This window comes from Protopterus annectens, chromosome 1.part1, assembly GCF_019279795.1.
Source record: "Protopterus annectens isolate FY-2018-M chromosome 1.part1, PAN1.0, whole genome shotgun sequence".
In the NCBI taxonomy this organism is placed as follows: Eukaryota; Metazoa; Chordata; order Ceratodontiformes; family Protopteridae; genus Protopterus; species Protopterus annectens.
Window position 1 is genome coordinate 1,243,304,900 of NC_056726.1, and position 13,570 is coordinate 1,243,318,469.

Genomic DNA, 13,570 nt, shown 5'->3' on the forward strand with positions numbered 1-13,570 from the left:
CTCTATGCCTTGCTACCACTGAATGCATCTGTAGATTCTGCCTGTCTGTAACCCTAAACCCCATACAATTGGGATTTGGAGAATAAGTGAAAGAACAAGTCATTCAGTTAGCTTGTTGTGTTGTATAAATTCGGCGTCTATGTATTAAAACTAAATGCCTTTTATTACATTCATATCTACAGCTATGAACTAATCTGAAGCATTTGCTGAAGTTATATTGGGCAAATTCCATCACTAGGTTTCTTCACGGAATTTTTCAAATTAGTATTTCAGTAAAGACTTTCGTGCACTCTGCAGCTTTTAATTTCTCGTGAATCTCACATTGCTGTTAACTTAGAAGTTTGAAAACCAGATTGCAGTTGTATGTATTCAAGTGGAAGAGTTTGCTCTGAATTAGTTGACCTTTTCAAATAGTGCTGTATTGAGTAATGTCGCTGATTTAGTAAAACATGGTGTAACATTGTTGACACTCCTCAGTGGGTCTATGAGTGTAGATTAAAAGATGACAGTTCATCTGCTTTCTGTAAAGCTATTGCATTTAAGGGTTAGCATGCCCTTCTTCTTAGACACTTATCTAACTACCACATATCATAGTAGGAGAGAGAGCCTAGCCCGTGGGCCTAACAGTTCTTTTCTGCTGCTTACATAGTCTAGGTCTTGATCCCAGTGGAAAAAATCGTAGTGTTTGATGCCCAAAGCACCTAAACAATTGAAACATTCATGTGGCTACCAAAACGCAAGCCAAGGCCCATACCAGCATTGTCTCTATTGCTTGGAAGAGGAGTATGAAGTGAAGAACAGTCACTCTACAAAGTTAGGGACAATACCTAGAAAACTGTTGATGACCTCTACCTTTACAAAAAAAACAGCATTATATTCTGTTAAGAAACCTGGCCAATAAGGCCACCAAATGGACCAAAGCCAGCTGCCTAAGAAGATCCCAAACCCAACTTCAGAGTAGTTAGAAATAAATTCTGGAATTTAATCAAATTCATGTCTGCCAACCCATGTATAACACCATATCTGCCTTCTCATGCTCATGCTGTCCCCTCAGCTTTCTGCAATAACTTTGCACACTCCTACCCATCTCTTCTTGCAACCAAAACCACCCTACCATTAACCCTTGACGTTGACTCCCCTCCATTCTGCTTCAAGAAGATCAAAGCAAAGGCTGTTGAGAAGCTCCTTGAAAAAATTCTACTGATGCACCCCCAGGTGCAGGTAGTGTGATGCACCCCTAACAAAGAGGATATGACTGTGCTGACCCAAAAAAGAATGACTTGACCAAAGACACCAGGCACACGTAGTGTTTGGTATATGTAGGGAATTAACATAACTTCCTTGATAGAGATAAAGAGTGCTTTTGTCCTATGCTTAATAAGGACTTTTATCAGAACCAAAATGAACAACTCAGCGTTACTTCCTTAAATATCAAGAGTAAATCACATGATCTTAAAAGAAATCAGGGCTTCTTAAAGTGAACCAGTCACAATTCTATACATTCACAAAAGTGAAATACTATAAAACTGGCTAATGATTTATATCCCCTTGGGTACAGATGGTATTCATTCTTGCTTCATCACAGATTGCCAAGACCACATCAACCAACCCATTACACATCTGTGCAATCTAGGTCTAGCAAACAACTTTATGCCACAACAATGAAAAACATCTATAATAAAAACAACCCCCAAAATAACTCAAACCCACTACAGCCAGTGACTTCCACCCCATCACTGTATTTACAACATGTTGCAAAGTATGTGAAAAATGCATCTATAACTAGCTTATTACATACATTCAAGCTCACAGGACACTGTCACAGCAACAGTATGGTTTCTGGTCTGGCAGGAGTGGTGTAACTGTGCTTTATACTCTGACGTCTCAAAAATGAGGAGGAAGGCTAACTCATAGTAGCCCTATTCATTGACGTTAGTAAAGCTTTTGACATGGTAGACTACACTCCCTACAAGTAGCTGGGATCTGCTCTCCAGCCTCAAATTGGTGTAAGTCATTTCTTTCTGACAGACATTTTTAAAATATGTTCAGGTTCAAGTACTTGTCCCCAGTTTATCAGGGGGTTTATAAGATTCAGTATTATCTCCCAAATTTATCACATCCACTATCAAAACCCTTTTTTAAAAAGACTTGCAGACCCTATCTACCTGGCTAAACACTTAAACTCATTAAAATAAAATGCTCAGTATCACTGAAAGGAGAGGCAAGAACTGGACTATCTCCTTCTCTAACCAAGAAACAGTAGAGACAGTTGGTCGCTACATGTACATGGGTATGGCTATACCCAAACTTAACTTTCAGAAACTGATGCAAATGTCCAGTTGCAAAGTTACCAGTCTCCTTTCCTGGGCAAACTTCATTGTGCTACTGCTGAACTGTTGGTGATTTTGTGAGACACAAAGGGATGTCCTGTAGTGGCTCAAAAGAGTTCCATGACTTGTCCTGGGGCTTCAGTACTCCGTTTTAGGATTTCATCTGTTCTGTATTCATGAAGCACACTAAAGCAGTACTCCACTGTGGGCTGTCATTTGTCCTATGTACATGAAGCACAACTACAGTAGTACTCCGCTGTGGGATGTCATCTATCCTGAGTTCATGAAGCACATCTACAGCAGTACTCTGCTTTGGGATGTTATCTGTCCTGCGGTCATGAAGCACACTACAACATTACTCCCCTGTGGGATGTCATCTGTCCTGCGTTTGTGAAGTGCACTGCAGCAGTGCTCTGCTGTGGGATGTCATCTGTCATGCATTCATGAATTGCACTGCAGCACTACTCCGCGATGGGATGTCATCTGTCTGGCGTTCATGATTTGCACAACAGCAGTACTCCTCTTTGGGATGTCATCTGTCCTGTGTTCATGAATCGCATTATAGGACTATTCAGCATTGGGATGTCATCTGTCCTGCGATCATGAATTGCACTACCACAGTACTCTGCTGTGGGATGCCATCTGTCCTGCATTCATGAATCACACTATAGCAGTACTCCTCTGTGGGATGTCATCTCTCCTGCATTTGTGAATTGCACTACAGTAGTATTCCACTGGAATCCTTCAAGGCCCCAGGGCCAGTGGAAACTACAGCCCAAACTGCAGAATCCTATATAAATGCATTCTACGGACATCTCCAGGAATGCATGGATCATGCTATCCCAAACAAAACCAAGACCCAATCATCCAAAGGCAGGCGTCCAGTCTGGTGGACCCCTGCCTTAAATAAACTGTACAACAGAAGGAGGAAGCTACTACATGATAGAGCAAAATCCCTAATAGGGAAGGCATCTCTGATCAGTACTAGCAAAAAGTTACGATCCCTCATAAAATCCTCCAAGGCCAGCTTCGAGAGAAAAATTGCACAGGACACCAAAGACAATCATAACCTTTTTTCAGTTATGTTAGAAACCTGGGATGCAACTCCCAGACTTGTTCTGAGTTGATTCTAAACGACAAAAATACACTGAACCCACAGACATCGCCAATATCCTGGCAGACAGGTTCAGTGCAAACTTCTCCACCCCCCCCACCCCCAAAAGAGCAAGTATCTATCCCAGCAGAGGGCTGCCTCCCAAACATCTTAGATGCTCAGGTGAAGGCTGCCCTCTCCAAAGCAAAAAACACTGCTTCCATGGAACCAGATGGCGTCCCAGGTTGCGTCCTACATGAACTACAAGAGGAACTAATCCCTCAAATAAAACGGCTATACAATCTCAGCCTCACTACAGGATATGTGCCCACAGAATGGCGTACAGCAACAGTGGTCCCACTCCACAAAGCTGGAGCCTCTACAGACCCTGGAAACTATCGCCCCATAAGCCTGACTAGCTTAGTCTGCAAGGCTATGGAGAGGATCATCATGGAGCTCATAAACAAAGACATCGGGGATCTACAGACACTAGATCCTACCCAGTTCGGCTTTGTCAAGGGCAGATCCTGCCTTTTGAACCTGGTTGACTTCTTTGAAACAGTCACCAAAGCCATAGATGAAGGGAAGGTAAGTCCACACAGCCTATCTGGACCTTGCAAAGGCATTTGACACAATACCCCACTCGGGCATCATAGATAAGCTATCCAGCTTAAATATAAACCCCTATGTCACAAGATGGGTCGCAAACTGGCTCAAAGACAGAACCCACAGAGTGAGAGTTGCTGGAGCCATGTCAGACTTGAAACCGGTCACAAGTGGCGTCCCACAGGGTTCTGTCCTGGGACCACTCTTGTTCGGTATATACTTTTCCGAGGTGCAGGCAAACTTGGGAGGACTATGGCTCACCAAGTTCGCAGATGGCTGCAAACTGGGCGCCATAATCAACTCTCCAGCTGACACAAACATCCTTCAAAAAGGTCTCACAGAGACAGATAACTGATGCCAGCACCATGGTTTAAAGCTAAATGCCAAAAAATGTATAGTCATACCCTTTGGCAAAGACAATGTGCCCACAAATTACCACATAGGCGGAAACCCATTAAGTACAGAGAAAGATATTAGGGACCTGGGGACCCAAGTTGATAGCAATCTCTCCTTTGAAAACCACATTGCCAAAGTGGTTAGAAAGACCTTCTACATAGCCCACCTCATCACGAAGGGTTTCACATCTAGATCAAGAGAGGTAATCGTGCCCCTTTATTCATCCCTCATCAGGCCCATCATAGAATACAATGCCCCTTTTGGGATGTACCTTACCCGACACCTGCAGCAATTAGAAAGACCCCAAAAGTATCTCACCAAGAGGATCAAGGGTCTCAAACAGATGCCATATGCTGCTCGGTTAAAAAAACTCCAGCTCTACTCGGTTGCATACCGCCTACTTCGAGGCAATCTGTGCCTGACATACAAAGCTATGTCAAATCCAGAATTAATGGACATGCTCCACCTCAGTAAATCTAAATCCCTTAGAGCCACACGCTCGAGGGACTTGAACCTCAGCACAGAAATAAATAGAACTTGCTGGCGGGACAAGTTCATAACCCAGAGGCTCCCTTCGCTCTGGAATAGAATTCCAGTTCATGTGAGGCAGAGCACCTCACTGAATCTCTTCAAGAAGAATCTCGATAAGTGGATGGGGGATCGTAGGTTTGTCCCAGGGATTACTCCCGTGTCACTATTAGACAGAGGCACAGTAAACTAAACCTTAAAAAGGGCACAGTATACTCAAATCAAGGGGTGGCGTAAGCCATACAGAATCGGGCTAGGCTTATAATTGCCCCACGGCAGATAGCCTAGTATGAACCTATGAACCTATGAGATGTCATCTGTCCTGGGTTCATGAATCGCAGTACAGCAGTATTCCGCTATGGGATGTAATCTGTCCTGCGTTCATGAATTGCACTACAGCAGTACTACTCTGTGGGATGTCATCTGTCCTATGTTCATGAATTACTACAGCTATACTCCACAGTGAGATGTCATCTGTCCTGCGTTCATGAATTGCACTACAGCACTACTCCGCTTTGGGATTTCATCTGTCCTGCATGCATGAATCCCACTACAGCAGTATCCATTGTGGGATGTCATCTGTTCTGAGATCATGAATTGCACTAAACAATACTCTACAATGAGATGTCATCTGTCCTGTGTTCATCAGTTGCACTACAGTATTACTCTGCTTTGGGATGCCATCTGTCCTGCGAGCATGAGTTGCACTACAGCAGTACTCCACTTTGGGATTTCATCTTGTGTTTATGAAGTGCACTACAGTGGTGACAACAGTCTTGCAGTACAGAAATGATGTTCTTCGTGTTTCACTGTTGCAGTTATCACATTTGGGTTATATGCTTGCAGTAGCCCTCAGTCGGCCTGATTAACAAAGTCTTGGGTCCTGCGTCGGTTGCTGTCTCTTCTTCCATGGTGTTAGGTCATCAGGGGTATAAAACATGCAGCCGACGCCATTACATCAGTATTTCTTGCCGTGCAGTGCCCGAAGCCGAAGCAGTTCGCAAGTGCCAGTCGGCCGACTCCTGAAATTTTCATTTTCGAGTTTCAGAACTGAAGTCTTCAGCTACAGCTAAGTACCCCACTGGAGAAACTTTTTCTTGCTCCTTACCGATGTCAGTAAAGGTTAATAATTGCATTTCTTGTGGAAAGCAAATACCTCACAAAGATTTTCATTCGCACTGTATTCCTTGCTTAGGCGCTGACCACGACGTACCTTTCTGTCAGTTTTGTGCCTTATTTAATCAACTCACTATCCGTTGTCGGTATATTTTCGCCTCTAAATATTTCGGTTCTCAGTTCAGTTATCCAGAAATGTCAGTTAGCCATCCGACTACCGGTTTTCCAAAAAAACGCAAAGATAAAGACAGAGACAGGCCACCTATGTCCAAAGCTGCCGATGACACTTCTCCTAAGCCAGTCGCCAGTTCGCCAGTACTCAGTGATGCACTTTTGCAGCCCCTGATACCCACTACTTCTGATTCGCAGGCCTCTACTGAGACCCATTCGGAGTCTGATATACCACGAGATGTTTCAACTGTGGAACCTGCGGATGTCTCTACCTTGGATGGGCCCGGAGCCACTGTGCAGGCACCGGCTTCTTAGGGTGTATTCAGGCCTAAGGACTTGCATATTAAACCGACGCTTCCTTCTTCTTTAAGGCCTAAACCTCGAACCATGTCTAAGAAACCAACGCCCAGGCCGCATGCTCAGGCCTCTATGCCCAAAAAGCAAATGATAAGAATGGCTGAAGATCTTATAACTCTAATCAGGAGAAGCCCCCCCCCAGTAAGAAACCTAGGACTGTATTTGTTTATAAATCTTCTGACCAGGATTCTGATTCTTCTGATGATCTGGATTTAGCCTTATCTACTTATGAGGATTCTGATGCAGAGGACTCTATTCCCTCTGCTTCCCCTCCAGAGGATTTTTCTTTTGGTGAAAACTTGCACGCTCTAAGGGAGCATTTCCAGTGGGAAAGCCAGGATTTTTCTATTCTAAAAAGAGGCTTAGGGATTTCTTACTCCTGCCTCAGCATAGGCCTTTAGTTATACCTCTTGTACTAGACATTGTTGATGATGCCTTTTCGGAATCTAGTTTGGCCCCTGATTCTTTGCCTCCTGCTCCCAGAAAACCTGATAGATATTACAGGGTTCCTGATTCTCATAAGTTCCTTTTTAAAAATCCTATTGCGGATCCAGAGACTATTTCATAGGGACCTAAAGGCATTAAGGCTTCTACTGCTAAAAATCCTACCCCTTCTGATAGAGCCTCCAGGGCGCTGGATAGATAGGGTAAGGTTTACACTTCTGCAACCTTGGCCATTAGGGCCTTAAACTGTCAGTTTCATATGTTAATGTATTGACAACATGTTATTGGATTGCTTAAACAGAAAATGATGTTGATTCCTGACTGTGCTGAAAATAAAGAATTACCGGATTTAATGCATTCTGCTGAACAGGTTGGAAAACATGCTTTGCAATGTGGATTTGATTCATTAGAGGCCTCTTGCAGGGCTGCTGTCACTGGGTCTGTACTCAGAAGCATGCTTGGCTTAAGGAGCAATCTTTGCCTGATCATGTTAAAGCTAAACTGTTGGATGCTCCCTTAAGTCAGGACCACCTGTTTGGCAGCAAAGCTGAGGAAGTTTTTAAAAAGATGGAAGATAAAGCTAAATCTATGCCAACTGTTAAAGATTTCTTACAAGTTCAGCCTCCAAGATTTAGTAGGCATTGGCCATCTAAGAATTGGTCCTTTCTGGCCCCTGCCAGGTCTTCTCAAGCCAAACCCAGACACAGCAGAAACCCCAGGTTTCAGTCCCAGGGTATGCACAAGACTAAGCAGTGGGGGCCTCCACATACAAATCTGGTTGTAGTAAGACTCTCCCCTATGGAAAACTGTTTCAGTGACTTGCTTTTAAAACTTTCAAGCACTTCTCAACTAAATGCTCCTTTAGGTGAAAAAATTGGTCTGCAGGCCAAAAACTGGGAACTCATTACCCAGGACAAATGGGTTTTAAATATAGTGTCCCAAGGATACAGATTTCACTTCCACACATTACCAACACCAAGCGAGTGGCCAAATCTACCCCCAAATCAGTGGGCAGAGGCCCAAAAGCAAGTACTTTCTCTCTTAAGCATGGGGGCTGTTCAGCTGGTACCAGAAGAGGAAAAGGGACACTGTTTCCATTTGAGACTTTTCCTGGTATCCAGAAAAGACAATTCATGGCGTCCTATACTGGATCTTTCTACTCTAAACACCTTTTTGGTGATTCCAAAATTCAAGATGCTGACTCTTCACCAGTTGCTTCCTATGCTAGGCAAAGATGCCTGGTTGGCAACACTAGATTTAAAAGAAGCATACCTGCACTTCCCTATCAGGGAATTTTGCAGAAGATACCTACATTTCAAAGCAGGCTACACGCACTATCAGTTCTCTGCACTGCCCTTTGGCTTATCTACTGTGCCCAGGGTATTCACAAAGTGTCTAGCTCCAGTCATTGCATTTTGCAGGCAAAGAAATATTCAAATATACCCATACCTGGACGATTGTCTAATTCATGCAGAAAGCCAGGACATACTTTTGAATCATCTGGCCTTTGTACAAAGGGTTCTAACTTGTCTGGGGTACACCATAAACGAAAAGAAATCACACCTGGTACCCTGTCAACAACTTATATTCCTTGGAGCAACCTTGAATACAACGTCCTAGATGGTTTTCCTCACGCCAGAGAAACAGATTCATTTGACAACCTACTTCAAACAAGTGGCCACAAAAACCTTCTATCTGCAAGGCAAATACTGCAAGCCTTGGGGTTCATGGCCTCCTGCATTCTTCTAATTCCATATGCAAGACTGCATATGAGGAAACTACAATGGTATCCAAAAAGCCTATGGTGTTAACATTCTCAGGATCTAGAAGCAATGATTCCTATCATACCTTGCCTACGCCTAGAGTTCCTTTGGTGGGCAGAGGCCTGCCACCAAAACAAGGAACTACCATTCACACTACCCCTTGCCACCCAAACCCTAACAACAGCCGCGTCAGACTATGCATGGGGGGCTCACCTGGCAGGGAAGTGCATTCAGGGCAAATGGAACCCAAGTCAAATGCACCTGCACATCAGTCAAAATGAACCGTTAGCTGTACAGAATGCTCTGACAGCCTTCAAGAACCACATTCTTCCAGGACAACTATTGGTAAAGACAGACAACACCACTGTTATGTGGTACATAAACAAGCAGGGGGTACACATTCTTACCCCTTCTACAGACTAGCCATGGCATTGTGGAACACAGCCTTGAACTACCAAGTGAATCTACAAACTCAATTCCTGCTAGGAAAACTAAATACACTGGCAGACGGACTAAGCAGAAACCTCATGGACCCACACGAGTGGAAACTGGAACCAATAATTTTCAACATGTTGACAGGCAAATAGGGGAGCCCAGATATAGACCTGTTTGCCTCCCCCATGATCTATCAATTGGACAAATTTTGCAAAAGAATCCCCCATAAACAAGCTTGGAAAATGGATGCTCTGTCCATCAGCTTATGCCTTTCCTCCTCTGCCTCTGCTCTCCAAAGTACTACTAAAGATCAAACAGGACAAGCCAAGAATGATTTTGATTGCACCAGACTGGCCAAGTCAGCACTGGTACCCCGTCTTGCACAGTGTGTCATAGTTGGCCCCATGGCACCTGCCTCGGATTCCTGCCCTGTTGTCTTAGCAGGAGAACCAGATTCTGCACCCTCACCTTCAAACACTGAACCTAGCAGCCTGGCTAATTACCTAATCTCTCCTTTACCATCCCTCAGTAAACCAGTGATGAATATCATTTTAGAGGCAAGTAGGCCTAGTATTAGAAAGTCTTATGCTGCAAAATGGAAAAGATTCTATGCCTGGAACCAGTCTCAAGGGATAAGCACAGCAGCACCCAATCTACCTCAGATTTTACAATACTTAACTGAGATGCTTCACAAGGGCTTGTCCTTTTCTTCCATCAAAATTCACGCCTCAGCCATTTCAGCTCATTATAACACAGAACCTCCCCTCATGTTCATCGTGTTACACTGCTACAGTCATTACACTTGGGTTATCCTGCCGTCAGGCGGTCCCGCAGTCGGCCTGAGTTCCAAAGTCTTGGTCCGGCGTCGGTTGCTGTCACTTCTTCCCTGACATCAGTGCGCCAGGGGTATATAAGATGCAGCCGACGCTATTTTCTTCAGTCTTTCTTGCCGCGCTGTGCCCGAAGCAAAAGCAGTTCGCAAGTGCCGGTCGGCCGACTCCTGAGATTTTCATTCCGAATCCAGAACCGAAGTCTTCTACAAAGCTAAGTACCCCATTGGGGAAACTTTTTCTTGCCTCAGACCGATGTCCGTAAAAGTTAATAATTGTATTTCTTGTGGGAAGCAAATACCTCATAAGGATTTCCATTCCTATTGTATCCCATGCCTAGGCCCAGACCACGATGTCACAGGTTGTCGGTTTTGTGCTAGGTTTAGCAAGTGCACTATTAAACGTCGGTTTGATTTTGCCCGACATTATTTTGGCAGAAAATTCAATTACACCATGAACAACACAAAAAATGCAAAGAGAAGGACAGGCATCCGAGGCCCAAAACTGACGAAGCCTCTTCTAGGCCAGTCGCCGGTTCTCCGGTTTTCAGCGAGGTGCCTTTGCAGCCCCTGACGACCGCTTCTTTGGAACCACAGGCCGCCTCTGACTCCCACGTGAAGATGGCTGGGCTCTGATGACTGAGGACTCTGATGCTGAGGAAAGAATTCCTTCAGCCTCTCCACCAGAGGACTACTCCTTTGGGGAAAACTTACATACCATGCGGGAGCATTTCCATTGGGAGGGCCAGGATTATTCAGAATCCAAGAAAAGGCTCAGAGATTTTTTTTTATTGCCTCAACACAGACCCCTTGCTATTCCGCCAGTGTTAGATATTGTGGATGATGTGTATTCTGAATCCAGTTTAAATCCTGATTCTTTACCTCCTGCTCCAGTTAAGCCACACAGATACTACAGAGTCCCTGACTCTCACAAATTCCTTTATAAAGCCCTGTTGCTGACCCTGAAACTATTTCCCAGGGTCCCAAAGGAGTAAAGGCCTCTACAGCAAAAAATCCAGTCCCCTCTGACAGAGATTCCAGAGCATTAGACAGATGGGGGAAGAAAGTATACACATCTGCAACTTTAGCAATGAGGGCCTTAAATTGCCAGTTTTACATGCTTAAATATCAGCAATATCTGATGTCTCAGTTGAAACAAAAAATGCTTCCAAATTCAGATCTTCCTAATTATAAGGAAATGCAGGATTTATTGCATGCAGCTGAACAAATGGGAAAACATACTTTGCAATGTGGTTTTGATTCATTAGAAGCCTCCAGTAGAGCAGCATTTACAGGGTCTGTCATTAGAAGACATGCTTGGTTAAAAGAGCAAACTTTACAAGATCATGTTAAAGCAAAATTATTGGATGCACCTTTGCAGCAGGATGTTTTATTTGGAGTTAAGGCAGAAGAGGTATTAAAGAAAATGGAGGATAAAGCAAAATCTATACAAATGGTTAAGGATTTCTTACAGGTTCAGCCTCCTCGATTTAGCAGAAATTGGCCAACAAAGAATTGGTCCTTTCCAGTTTCAGAAAGACCTCAATGGGGCAGATACAGACATCCAAGAGGCAGAGGGTCAACCACAAGGTACTTACAGGCCTCGACAATGGGGTGCTTCAACCCAGAAAGAAGGGGAAGACAGGTCTCAACCTTATAAAAAACAGCCCCAATGACTTCCCACTACAGCTGCCAAACATCTCTGTCTTGGCAGCCCCCTTGGGGGGAAAACTGGCTCTTTTCAGTCACATCACCAAAGACAAATGTATTCTCAATATTTTGTCTCAAGGTTACAGGTTCCACTTTCACACTCTGCCAAGATTAAAAAGAATGCCAAATCTGCCACCAAATCAATGGGCAGAGGCTCAAAGACAAATAACAGCACTCATGGATATGAGAGCTTTTCAAAAGGTACCAACACAGGAGCAAGGACAAGAATTTTACTCGAGACTCTTTCTGGTTCCTAGAAAGCACAAAGCCTGGAGGCCCATTCTGGATCTTTCTTCTCTAAATACTTACCTGGATATTCTAAAATTCAAAACGTTGCCACTACAGCAGCTTCTTCCCATGCTGGGCAAGAAAGCTTGACTTGTAACTTTGGACCTCAAGGAGGCATACCTGCATGTCCCTATCAGACAAAATTGCAGAAGATACCTCAGATTCTTAGCAGGTTCAATGCATTACCAATGCTCTGCACTGCCCTTTGGCTTATCTACTGCGCCCTGGGTCTTTACAAAATGCCTGGCACCAGTAATTGCATTTTGCAGACAAAAAGGAATTCAAATTTACCCATACTTGGACGACTGCCTTATTCAAGCAGAGAGCAAAGACAGTCTTCTAAAGCATCTGGCGTTTGTAAAAAGACTGTTAATTTGCCTAGGGTACACAGTAAACGAAAAGAAATCAAAACTAGTGCCCTCACAAGAGATAATATTCCTGGGTGCCAGCTTAAATACAACGGCCCAGATGGCTTATCTCACACCAGATTAGCAAGGACAACTGACTCAATATTTCCAATTGATGACAACAAAAACCCAACTCCCTGCCAGAAAAATTCTGCAGGCCTTGGGTTACATGGCATCTTACATACTACTAATTCCATATGCCAAACTGCATATGAGGAAACTACAATGGTAGCTAAAGAGTGTCTGGTCTCAACACTGTCACAGTTTGGAAACAGTAATGCCACTTATTCCTTGCCTTCAAAAGGAGTTTCGATGGTGGGCTCAAGCCTGTCACCTCAACAAGGGACAGCTTTTCACTCAACCTACAGCCAGGCAAACACTGACAACAGATGCTTTGGATTACTCCTGGGGAGCACACATGGCAGGAAAATGTATTCAAGGCAAGTGGCCCGCAGAACAAAGGCATCTTCACATCAATCAAAAAGAGATGCTAGCTGTAAAAAATGCCCTTATAGCTTTCAAGGACCTTCTGCATCCGGGACAACTTCTTCTAAGGACAGACAACACCACAGTTATGTGGTACATAAACAAGCAAGGGGACACTCATTCATATCCCCTCTGCAGACAAGCCATGACCTTGTGGAACACAGCTATAGCCTATCAAGTTCATCTGCAAGCACAGTTACTGCCAGGAGAGAAAAACACACTGGCAGACGACTTAAGCAGAAACATCATGGATCTGCACGAGTAGAAATTACATCCACAAATGTTCAGGATGATAACACAAAAATGGTGGAGCCCGGACATAGATCTGTTCGCATCCCCAATGAATTGCCAGCTACAGAAATTCTGCACAAGGACTTACCACCCACAAGCATGGAAAGTGGATGCCCTTTCATTCAGCTGGAAAAACCTACAAGTATACACTTTCCCACCACTACCTCTCCTTTCAAAATTACTCATAAAAGCCAGACAAGAAAAGCCAAAGATGATCCTGATTGCCCCAGACTGGCCACACCAGCACTGGTACCCAATCTTAAAGAACTTAGCACAAAGTCCACCATGGATTTTGCCTCAAATCCCACAACTTCTGACTC

General features: G+C 44.0%; 1 protein-coding gene across 1 annotated transcript in view; it reads left to right on the forward strand.

Annotated features, from left to right (window-relative positions):
- LOC122815957 (zinc finger protein 436-like) overlaps nt 1–13,570 on the forward strand; it is a 340,690-nt gene that overhangs the window by 267,806 nt on the left and 59,314 nt on the right. The window lies entirely within an intron of this gene.